Below are 11001 nucleotides of genomic sequence, written 5' to 3'. Positions count from 1 at the left end.
AGGCCTAAGGCTCAGTTCACTACACTGAGCCCAAGCCCAAATTCAAAAGCTAAGGCCCAGTTCACTGTTACCAAGCCCAGTTCACATCAAAAGACATTGAGCCCAATTCACAGTCACTGTTAGCCCAAGGCCCAGTGCAATTCAAAAGACCAAAAGCCCAAACTGCTTCACAGTTAATCAAAGCCCATCTTACTTTTACTTTGAAAGCAAAGGCTTAATCAAAAGCCTATTGTTATCAAAACCCATTAGTACTCAAAGCCCATTGACCATTCAAAGCCCAACAGCAATTTAGAAACCCAAAATAGCTACACACTCCAAAACACACCCAGTCTCTGTGGATCGACCCGTACTTGCACGAGCTACAACCGACGACCGTGCACTTGCGGTATTACTGTAGGCCCGTTTTTATTACGCTTAATTTTATACACATCTCCGGGCCCACCACGTTCCGTAAATAGAGCGCCTACGTGCTAACATGCCTCATGTTCGTGGCCAACGCCATGATGTGCTTAAATTAGGGTTTTCTAGTCAGAATCACGACTCTGCTTTAGATGCATTAACCAAAACCCTAATTTCCAGTTGTGGCTCAAATTACGCCACTTTGGGCCCCACAACATGCCACGAGCCATGCGGGACCCAGGTTACCCTAGGAATGGCGTCATATCATAGCCACTCATAGAAACCCTTTCTCCTGTGGTCGTTTCCACATTATGGCCTTACTATAGTTCCTTTGGCGTGACTATGGCGTCGTTTGCACAAAAAGCGTCACCATGCCGCGGCCGCATGCCACACGCACTCATTAGAGTTTCGGCATGCCAAACCCTAATTTAGGCGAAGTTGCTATGCCAACCAAGCCTAATCATGCTACCCAGAGCATTGGGATTGATGTGGAAACTAGAACTAATGTTGCCAAGCCATATTTGAGCCTAACACCAATGTGCCAAAATCTAGCGGCCATGGCTACGCCATGCGCTACTTGCACCACCGAGCCACCGGCATGTGCTAACTATGCCAACCATGCCAACCATGCCATTGTGCCACCGGCGTGCACTAAATATGCCACTACGCCATTGGCATGTGCCAAAGACGCCACTGTACTATTATCAGGCGCCATGTGGCCATAATCAATGGCCACCCTTTCTCATGAGTCACAATCTTAGCCGTCCAAATTTTCCACAGAATTGACAGGCATGTGGCAAGTCTTAGGCGACCAGCCAAGACAAGTCTAATAGCATCACATGCTATTCTCCCGGGGTAAGTCTCCTGACTTTGACTTGCCACACATAGCAATCTGCTACACGTTTTCCACGAAAACACTCGAGACGTCAAACATGTCACAAACTGGGGGATACTCATCAGGGTATTGGTCTGGCGGTTCACAGTGTGCGGCGTGCAACACGCCCATTATAAGAAGGTGTCAGAAAGCAGGGCAGTTAATGGCGGAAAAAAATAGTGGGTGTAAACTAACCCGCCTCATTCATAGTGAGAACGTGGTTTTCTGGCATTTACACACGACCCCACTTCTCCATCACTCAATCATTCCCACTTTCTACGAGATCAGGGTGCGTTCAACATGACTTGTATAAATAGGTTCTACCTATTTCAACCAAACACAAGTTTTGGTTAACAACAACACAGTATTCAGAAAACACCAAAGAACTGATAGTTTACATTCCGCAAGCCAGTTCCAAATTCCGATACAAGTCATAAAATAGCCACACTTCAGAATTAACCATTCTGGTATCAACACCTTCTTCGCTTCCCTCCCTAAGACCAACCCTTCTCCTTCACTTTGTGACCGAATCAAGACTGGAACAGCCATTTCTTGGTTTAGGCCAGGATTGTACAGATTGATCTCTCAAATCTAAAGTACTCCCGTGCAGTGCATCTGTTTAAGGTTTAGGCTCGTTTTTCATCCACACACCCAAATTTACCAAAACTAGCAGAAACAGTTTTTACTCATAAACACCCAGATAACATGGGACTAATAATCTCAACATTATTATTAAAAACATAAACACCTAGATGACATGGGACTAATAATCTCAACAACATCATTAAAAAATATTAATAAAAAGGTGGTCGCCCACGACGCACAATTTCTTTTTCTTGGACTTTGAAATTGGTTGAAACAGTAGTTACATTTATATATGTTGCTGTTCACACTGCGTTGTTTATATAATGAACTTCTTGTAGCATTTCCACGAAAACAGTGTCATACCAAGTGTTGGCTCTACTTCCGAAGTGAAGAAAATTAAAACACTACGACAAAAAAGTGAGAAACTCAGATTGAAATTGCAGCACAAGATTTTCATCAAATCAAACTGATGCAGTTAAATTGCTGGCATTTGATTTTTTCTTGCAACTGGTACACACACCAAAGGATGAGCCCTAGGAAGAGTTAAACCCTTTCCCTCAGTCATGTCAACAGGGAAACTCTCTCCATTTTTCAGTTTCCATTCAAAACATTGTATAATTCCAGCTAAGGTTGTTTGTACCACTTGCAATGCCAATGAAGTTCCTGGGCATCCTCTCCTCCCGCTTCCAAATGGTAACAAATGAAAATGCTGTCCTCTAACATCTAATGAACTTTGTCCGCTACCTTCTTCATTCATGAACCTTTCTGGTTGGAATTTGAGTGAATTTTCCCAATTCTTAGGGTCTCTGCCGATTGCCCACACGTTAACAAAAAGTCGGGTTCCTGCCGGTATGTCGTAACCTAGCACCTTACAGTCTTCACTAGATTCTCTAAGAATTATTGGACTAGTTGGGTATAATCTCAATGTTTCTTTTACAATTGCTTGAATGTAAGGGAGGTTGTGTAAATCAGACTCTTCCACCAATCTGCTCTTTCCAATCACTGAATCGATCTCTTTTCTTGCCTTTTCAAACATGTCAGGATTGTTCATGAGTTCTGCCAGTGCCCATTCTGTTGTTAGCGCAGATGTATCTGTGCCTGCAGCAAAAATGTCCTGCAAAAGAAAGGTAGCTTCAAATTCTTAGAAATTTAATAACAAAAATCTCATAGAAAGTATAAGAAATTGTTAACTACCAGAATGAAGGCTTTGATGTTTTCTCTGGTTAGTTTCATTTCTGCATTATCATCTTCTGCTATATCAAGTAGAATGTCAACCAAGTCTTTAGTGCTATCTTCATCAATTCCATGAGTGCCCATTTCGTCATTTTTTCTCTTCAATTTTTTGTCTATAATTTTCTCAACCATATCATCAAATCTTCTATGCAAATCTTTGTATCTTTTCCTCAAGCCTTGTACATCCAAATGTTTGCAAACCCATATATAATCCGATAAGTTGAATGTCCCGGTTAGCTCAGCAACTTCTTGTACCAATAACCTCACTGCATCAGCTTCATTTTCAGACCCTGAACATTTCGTACCCATAGTCATCCTCGAAATTATATTATTTGCCAATCTTGTTAACTCTCTTCCGACATCAACAGCTTCCCCTGAATTGGATTTAAGCAACATTGTAAAAAATGGAGAATTTCTTCTCTCCTTATAGGTAGTAAACTTTCAAGTGTTTTACCACCTAATAACTCGGACATGCATAACTTTTTCATGAATTTCCAATAAGGTCCATATGGTGCAAAAGAGAAATCCCCCGAGCCATAAGTTAAATGGTGAACTGCAGCGGATTGTGGTCGAAAGGAGAAAGAAAGGTCGTGCGTCTTGAGGAATTCTTTTGCTGTATCGGCTGATGATGCTACAAGGCAGGGAACAGAGCCAAGGAAAAGATGAATCAATGGACCGTAGCGGTTTGATAGCTTATGCAAGGCTTGGTGAGGGATTGGACCAAGAAGGTGCAGGTGACCAATGATTGGTAAGGCTATTGGGCTAGGTGGGAGGAAAACCCTTGGTCGTGTATTTGGGAAAAACTTCCGAACCAGAATGACTGAAATAAACCAAATGAGGAAGAGAAGTGCATAATTTTGGAGGTCAGCCATGGTTGGTGCGGATGGTATAGGACTAGAGACACTAATAAAGAGATGCTTAAATAAGTTATTGATCCTTTAAAAATGTTCTTTTAAAGTATGATTTTTAACCCATAGCAAATGGATTTAATAAAATGATCATTGTTGCAGGGACGGCAAACAAGGGGGAATATTTGATCAAGAACTTGTTTGTTTGCAGCTGACTCGGCGTCTGAATCTGAGTCAACCCCTGACACGGACCAAGTCAACAGTCAGACCGTTTGTTTTCCATTTTGAGTCAGATCTGACTCGACCTCTGACTCAGACATAACCCCTGACTCGGACTCATTTGAGTCAGGTAACAAAATACCCCTGACTCATGGGACCAAACCACTGACTCACTTATTTCCGAATCAGATGAGTCAGATCTGACTCAAAACAAACATATCGACTCAGATTCAGATGAGTCAGGTGATTTCAGTCAGATCCAGATGATTCAGATCCAGACGACTCAGATGAGTCAGGAGTAAAAAAACATGGTGCAAGTTTTGTAAGATTCAAAATAACTGTGAAGACAAAATTAGAGATGAAAATTTTATTGCGTCATTCGTATACAATATTCCCTGAAAGCTAGGACGTTAGGAACCGGAAAGTGTAGGACTGGTGAGAGGTTCTCTGTATGTGTGGGTTACATCATACTAGTTTGCCATTTTCTTTTGTCAGATATTGATTCTTACTATTGCTTATGCTGGAACTGTATCCCTTCATTCGCCTTGGGAATCTTTGGCTGTGTTTGATCGTGAAAATAATCATCTTTCCATGGAAATAATCGTGTATTCCGTCGTTTGATCAAAAATCTATTTTCATGGAATTGTAAAAAAAAATGTGGCCTAAAATATATTTTAAATTTAATTCCATGAAATTTCATGGAAAGTTTTTCCTTGTTTCCCCCCAGGTTCCATGGAATCACTTCCCATAAAATTGTTTCCTTTCTCTGTTATCAAACACAACCTTAATTTGGTTAGGGACTGCTAAGCGAGGTGGATTTTGTCCGTGTTTTTTCTAGCTCCATTAGTTGGAGGTTTTTAAATATTCCAGCTAGATGTAATTATGTAAATTGCAGTTATCAAGCTAGAATTAGGATAATTAGCTTGTTCTTGGTCCTCTACTCCTCTGTTCCCTGCTTTCCGTTCTACAAATTAATGGACGTTGGATTCAATGTTATCTTCCTGGGCTGGCCAAAATATCTGGAAAAACCTCACATGTTGTTGGGCTCAAAGCAATGGTGCTACGCGTACAGAGTTTTTTTGGAACCCTCGTTTTGGGCATACTAAAATCTTACTAGGCATATTGCATAAAGACAAAAAAAAGTTGTGAAATAGCAAAATCAGATTACCCCTTAATCCAATTTTTTTTTAATGGCAAATCTTCCCTTTGCGTATTAGTGTTAGTAATATTGATAAGTGATTAAATATTTTGTTTAGTGATTAAGATAATTTTTCAGAATTATAAAGGTTGTTTAGATGATTTTTTGGATCATGGTTCGGCGAAACAAGTTGAGGTTCGGCTCACATCTATGAGCCGAATCTACCAATTGATGAACGGTTCGGCTCACTGAATCTGTTTACTGCATGCGCCGAACCTATAATTTTCAATTCCAACCCTTTTGCTAGACACTAGTTCAGCTTATATGAAAGTTTCATAGTAAGCCGAACAACATCCTGAATAGCCCGGAAAAAAAAAATACTGGTTCTGCTTATATTTCGAAAATCGTATGAGCCGAACATCAATTTGTTATTTTTTAGGTTAAAATATTTTTATTTGCTCGGCACATATTGAGAATATCGTAATAGCCGAACCTCGTAAATTTGCTAGGTTCGACACATATTATGATTATCGAATACGCCGAACCCCTATGCCTCTCTATCTGTGACTAGGTTCGGCTTGAAATTTCATGCAGAACTGTTCATATACACTTACAGGAAGCTTTTGTGAAGAACGGTTCGGCTAAAAACGCAACTCAATTTTGAGCTGAACCCAACACTGTAACCGTCATTTAATCGATGAAAAACAGCAAATAGGAGATTGGGTTTGTAAAACTTACTTTTTTATCCTCATTTCCGGAGTTGGAGATGCAGTTGGTTCAATTTCTGGTTCAATTGGTGGTTGATTTTCGGTTTCTACACCTTCATCTTCAATTGGTTCTTCTTCTTCAATTGATGGATTAGAAGACGATTTGGTTTGCCTAGTCCCTGCTTTTCTTTGTACGAGTCATTATGTGGTTGAGTTTAATCGACGATCAAATTTTTACAAATCGACAATTAATCACGATGATGAATTTTTTTTTTCGCAGGAGGGTGAAGAGTTCGGCTAGAAGAGGAGGAAGAAGAAGAGATGTTAAGGAAAACTGATTTTGATTTTTTAGAAAACTCATTTTAGATTTTTGTATTAAGGGTATATAGGTAATTAAACTACCCATAGGATGCCTCTTATAAAGTCACCCAAGATGGGACTATTATTTTGTATGCCTAGAAAGATTTAGATATGTCCAAAATCAGGATTCTTTTTTTGTTGTTTTTTTTTTTTGATCGATGAGTTTTTTTTTTTTGTTGTTGGTATGCACCATGTTGATTTGACAATATAACCGGTACTATACAAAATTATTTCGAGTTCATCATTTAAGCACTCGATCTTGATTCTTGAATGCAAACAAAATTATATCGAAATCATCATTTAACCACCCAATCTTGATTCTTGACTTCTCGTTTGCGGAAAAGTTCGTTTTAAATATCCTTTCAAAACATCTCCGAAGATAGGCGTCAAAGTGACATGAAAGAACATTTTGTACCGAATCAAAATTGCTCAGGTACTTAAACATTTTGTACTGAATCAACAGACAGTTCCAAAATTGCTCAGGTACTTGTGGTTTACATGGAATAGCTGCATTTAGCACCCTAGGAATTACCTAAAGGTACTATTACAGTGTTCTTAGTTAGTGACAGGTCCACCCATTAAAGTCCAGTAATCGGAGGTCCATAATTAAAAGAAAAAAAAATGGACCAAAAAATGGACCAAATTTTTTAAGCCAAGGTCCTATACACGTGTGTAATCTATTACATGCATTTAAGAATTTTCAAAATAGCCTTCACTATATATAACAAAAATATAAGCCAGCTTTTCTCCATATTCTTTTTCTTCTCAGATCCACTTTCTCTCTCTCTCTCTCCCTCTCTTCTTCTCTGTTGCTGCCGTTTATGAATGTTAGACCTGGGGTTTCCGAAGATGTTTCGTGGTTTACAGGTATGTTATGTAATCTTCTCTCTAATTCTTCTTTGTTTTTGTTTTGTTTCTCAACTGAATCATGAAGATCTGATTGATTTCATGATGTTTTCATTTTCTTTTTCCGGTTTTGGTAGTTCGATGTCATGATGTTCTCTTTTGTTTCACGTGCTGCTGATTTTTAGACTATGAATCAGTAGTACAAATTTGGTATACTGAAATATACAGCTCTAATTTTGTTGTTTTTTTATAGTTTTGGAGATTTTTCTTGTTTGATACAGAAATACATATATGGAATACTCAAATAAAAGTGTTTCGATTCTATTTTTTCATAGATTCGTTACTTGTTTTTCACATGCAGATGAATTTTAGGTTATGAATCAGCAGTACATATATGGTGTACCGAAAAATTATGCTTTAATTTTGTTATTTTTGTGGTTTTGGATATTGTTCTTCTTCGATCTAGAAGTATATCTATGGAATACTGGAAAAAAAAGTGTTTCGATTCTATTTTTTATAGATTCATTACTTGGTTTTCACATGCAGCTGATTTTGGTTTCATTTTGGTTGTTTTTGATATGCTTTTGAATTGCTTTTGTGTATTAATCATCGGTACGTATATGATATAATGGTGGATTTTGATGAAACAAGTTCATATCTAAATAAAAAATCATGTTTTATGTTTATTTCATTAGTAGATCTGATATTTTTATGGTTTTTGGTTCGTTTTTCAGTTTTCTTTTGTGTATTAACCATCAGTACATATATGACGTACTGTTTTCTTTTTGTGTTTATTATGAATCTATAGGTTTTCTCTTATTTTTTTGGTTTGATCCAGGAGTACATATATGGAATATTGAAGTATGTGCTTTGATTCGGTTATATTCATGGATTCATCACTTCTTGACATGCAATTGAGTTTTTAGTTTATGAACCCGCAGTACGTATATGTCGTACTGATAAAAACTTCTTTTGATTCTGTTTTATTCATAGTTTTGCCACTTTATTTTGGTTTGATCCATGGGTACGTATGCGAAATACTGAAATAGATGCTAGTTTTGTTGCTGTATTTTAATATTGTTATATTTTGGTCATATTTACAGGTTCAATATGTCCAACGGATACATACTCTATATGTAAGCAGTGCGGAAGATATATACTCGGATTTGTAAGCAGTGTAGCAGATGCGTACTCAAATTTGTAAGCAGTGTAGAAGATATGTACTCAAATTTGTAAGCAGTGTGGCAGATATGTACTCAAATTTGTAAACAGTATAATAGATATGTACTCAAATTTGTGGTCCTTTATATGTTTTAATTAAATTTGGACCTCCAGATAAAATAAAATTCCGATTTGGTAGAAGTATGTTATTTCACACGTATTTAAACAATAGGGTATATTAGTCATTTCCATGTTTTCAAAGAACTTTGGACCCTAGAATAAGGGTAAAATCCGGTTGGACCCTACTATAAATAACCTTATGGGCGTAGGACCAAACAAGAAATTTTCTGTATACACATAATTCATCATTTTCCACATGTCATTAGAATTACACGTGGAGGATGCACACCCTGAGACATCAAGGCACGATGCCACGTCTCTACACCCGAGGGACAGCTGTCATCTACACATGTTCATCATCGAGCGGATCCGACGACTAAGAACCTAGGAGCACTGAAGTATCGAGTTACTGAGAAGCACTGAACAACACCCTAGGATATACTTTATTCCATCTCGAGGAGGACCCAAGATCAACGGTGGAGATAGGACAGAAGCCGCAGACACCTGTATGACGTGTGCAGACGACCCAACAGCCTGCATTAAACACCCTAAACATAGAGCACATGTCAATCAACCTATGGAGGACAAAGAGGTGACCCATCGCTACCAAGCATGACCGTTGAGATCCATCGGTCGAGAACGAAGACACTAGCGGGATTAGCATAAAGATCAAGAAGATAAGGTTGCAACTGTCTCAAACAATGGACCCCACGTTACATCCTTATAAATACCCCTCTCCACTGAGAGAGAAGGGGTCGACCAGTTTTGAGTGAGTATAGGATATCTTAGGAGAGAGAAATAGGAAGAGTAAGTATGAATTCCATTTACCCCTTTAGCTTCGTAATTCACATAGAGTCATTTGACTATCATTGTAACTCTTCGATACATAGTGAAACTCCAACCCTCGTGGACGTAGGCCTTAGTGCTCAACCACGTAAATCATTGTCTCATTTACGTTCAGCACTTTACTTTCTGTTTTATTATTATGCCTTAATCGTACGCATGTTTTAATTTATTCTCCCGTGACTAGACGATGACGAGCCCGAAGGCTCAGAGTCTGATAGACTTCGAACTCATATTGTTTTATATGTATTTCATCTCTCCCAATTATTTTGTATGAAATGCGAATATTGTTTGTGAACACTTAGATACCATCGTTATTTTCGTGTTCACAATGTGGCGCTAGAAACAGGGACTCTAATCCCGGTAAAAGATTTATCTCTCCCTGTGATTTTACTTTTTGGGTTTCAGTGTTATTCCCCCTATAATAGTGCTTTGAACAGCTTATATGAAGATCTATGTTTTCTTTGCAAAAAAACACTCTAGATCTGCTTTTTCCTTGACAATCTTTTCAGATCTATATATTTTTCCTTGCGGATAATATGAGTTCCTTGACGAAACCACTCGTTTAAGTTTTCATCGTTCTCGAATATTTTCTAACAAAACATAGCTAAAACTGGGCGTTCATATATGAACTCGCGGGCAGGTAAGTTTTTCACAAAGTATTTTGAACCTATCACTAGATCTATGTTTACGATGGTCGGATCTGCATTTCCCCCTGAAAAAGTTGAAAATTTTAAATACACACTGGGGTCTACGACTTTTCTTTGAACAGATTTAACTAATAAACTTTTTTGAACGGACTTTACTAACGAACTTTCTTCGAACAGACTTTGTTAACAAAATCAACGTGGATTTTGTTTCTTCGACTACTTATTTTTGCAAAAAGTTAAAGATGGAAAAAACGAAGGAGGTGGGTAAAACCAAAAATTCGTCGAAAGAAACACCAAGGACTAACCCAGTTGTGACCCGCAACAAGCAAAAAGACGAAAAACCGAAGGTAGCCATCCAGAAGCCCGATGCCACGGAGATCACCTCACCATTGGATGCCAACGCCGTAGCAGCAGCGTCCCTCAAAGCGGTAGTAACCAACGCTGATGTAGCATCCAAAGCTGATGCAGCAAAGACAATGGCATCCACCAGAGTGAATGAACAATGGGAAGGGTTTGCAGAGTCAACGATGCACCAACCGGTCTTCGGGATGCCTTCAACGAACGACCAAAACCAAGCTCTGCCAGTTACTCAACCCTTGATGATAGTAAACCAGCCAGCACCCCCGCGCGTGGATCTGCCAATAGTCACAACCGATCCCCCCCCCCCCCTCCTCTAATCCATACAGTTGATGAAGGTCACACGATGGCCATTGGAGGGCAGGTACGAACCAGAACCCCAAATCAAGGATCGAACCATACCCTCCAACTGATGGCAGAGCTCGAAGAGTTAAAGAAGAATCAGAAGGTGTACGCAAAAGCAGTGGCACTGCTAGCTCAAGAAAATCAGGAGCTCAAGGATAGGATCGCCCAAAGCATAGGAACGACGCGCCAACATGACAAAGCAAACTCAAAGGTACCGGAACCCAATCGTGATCGAAGAATCATCCTGACAAACACCAACAATCCGGAACCGTTAGATCGAAGACCTTCCATAGAAAGTAGACCATCAGACCGGGAC

General features: G+C 39.0%; 1 pseudogene; it reads right to left on the bottom strand.

The window, feature by feature from the left end:
- Positions 1 to 2333: 2333 nt before the first annotated feature.
- On the bottom strand, positions 2334 to 3963 carry LOC113353069 (annotated as a pseudogene).
- Between the last annotated feature and the right edge of the window lie 7038 nt (positions 3964 to 11001).

The sequence above is a fragment of the Papaver somniferum genome, chromosome 2 (genome assembly GCF_003573695.1).
Source record: "Papaver somniferum cultivar HN1 chromosome 2, ASM357369v1, whole genome shotgun sequence".
In the NCBI taxonomy this organism is placed as follows: Eukaryota; Viridiplantae; Streptophyta; class Magnoliopsida; order Ranunculales; family Papaveraceae; genus Papaver; species Papaver somniferum.
This window is presented reverse-complemented; position numbering and strand designations above follow the sequence as displayed.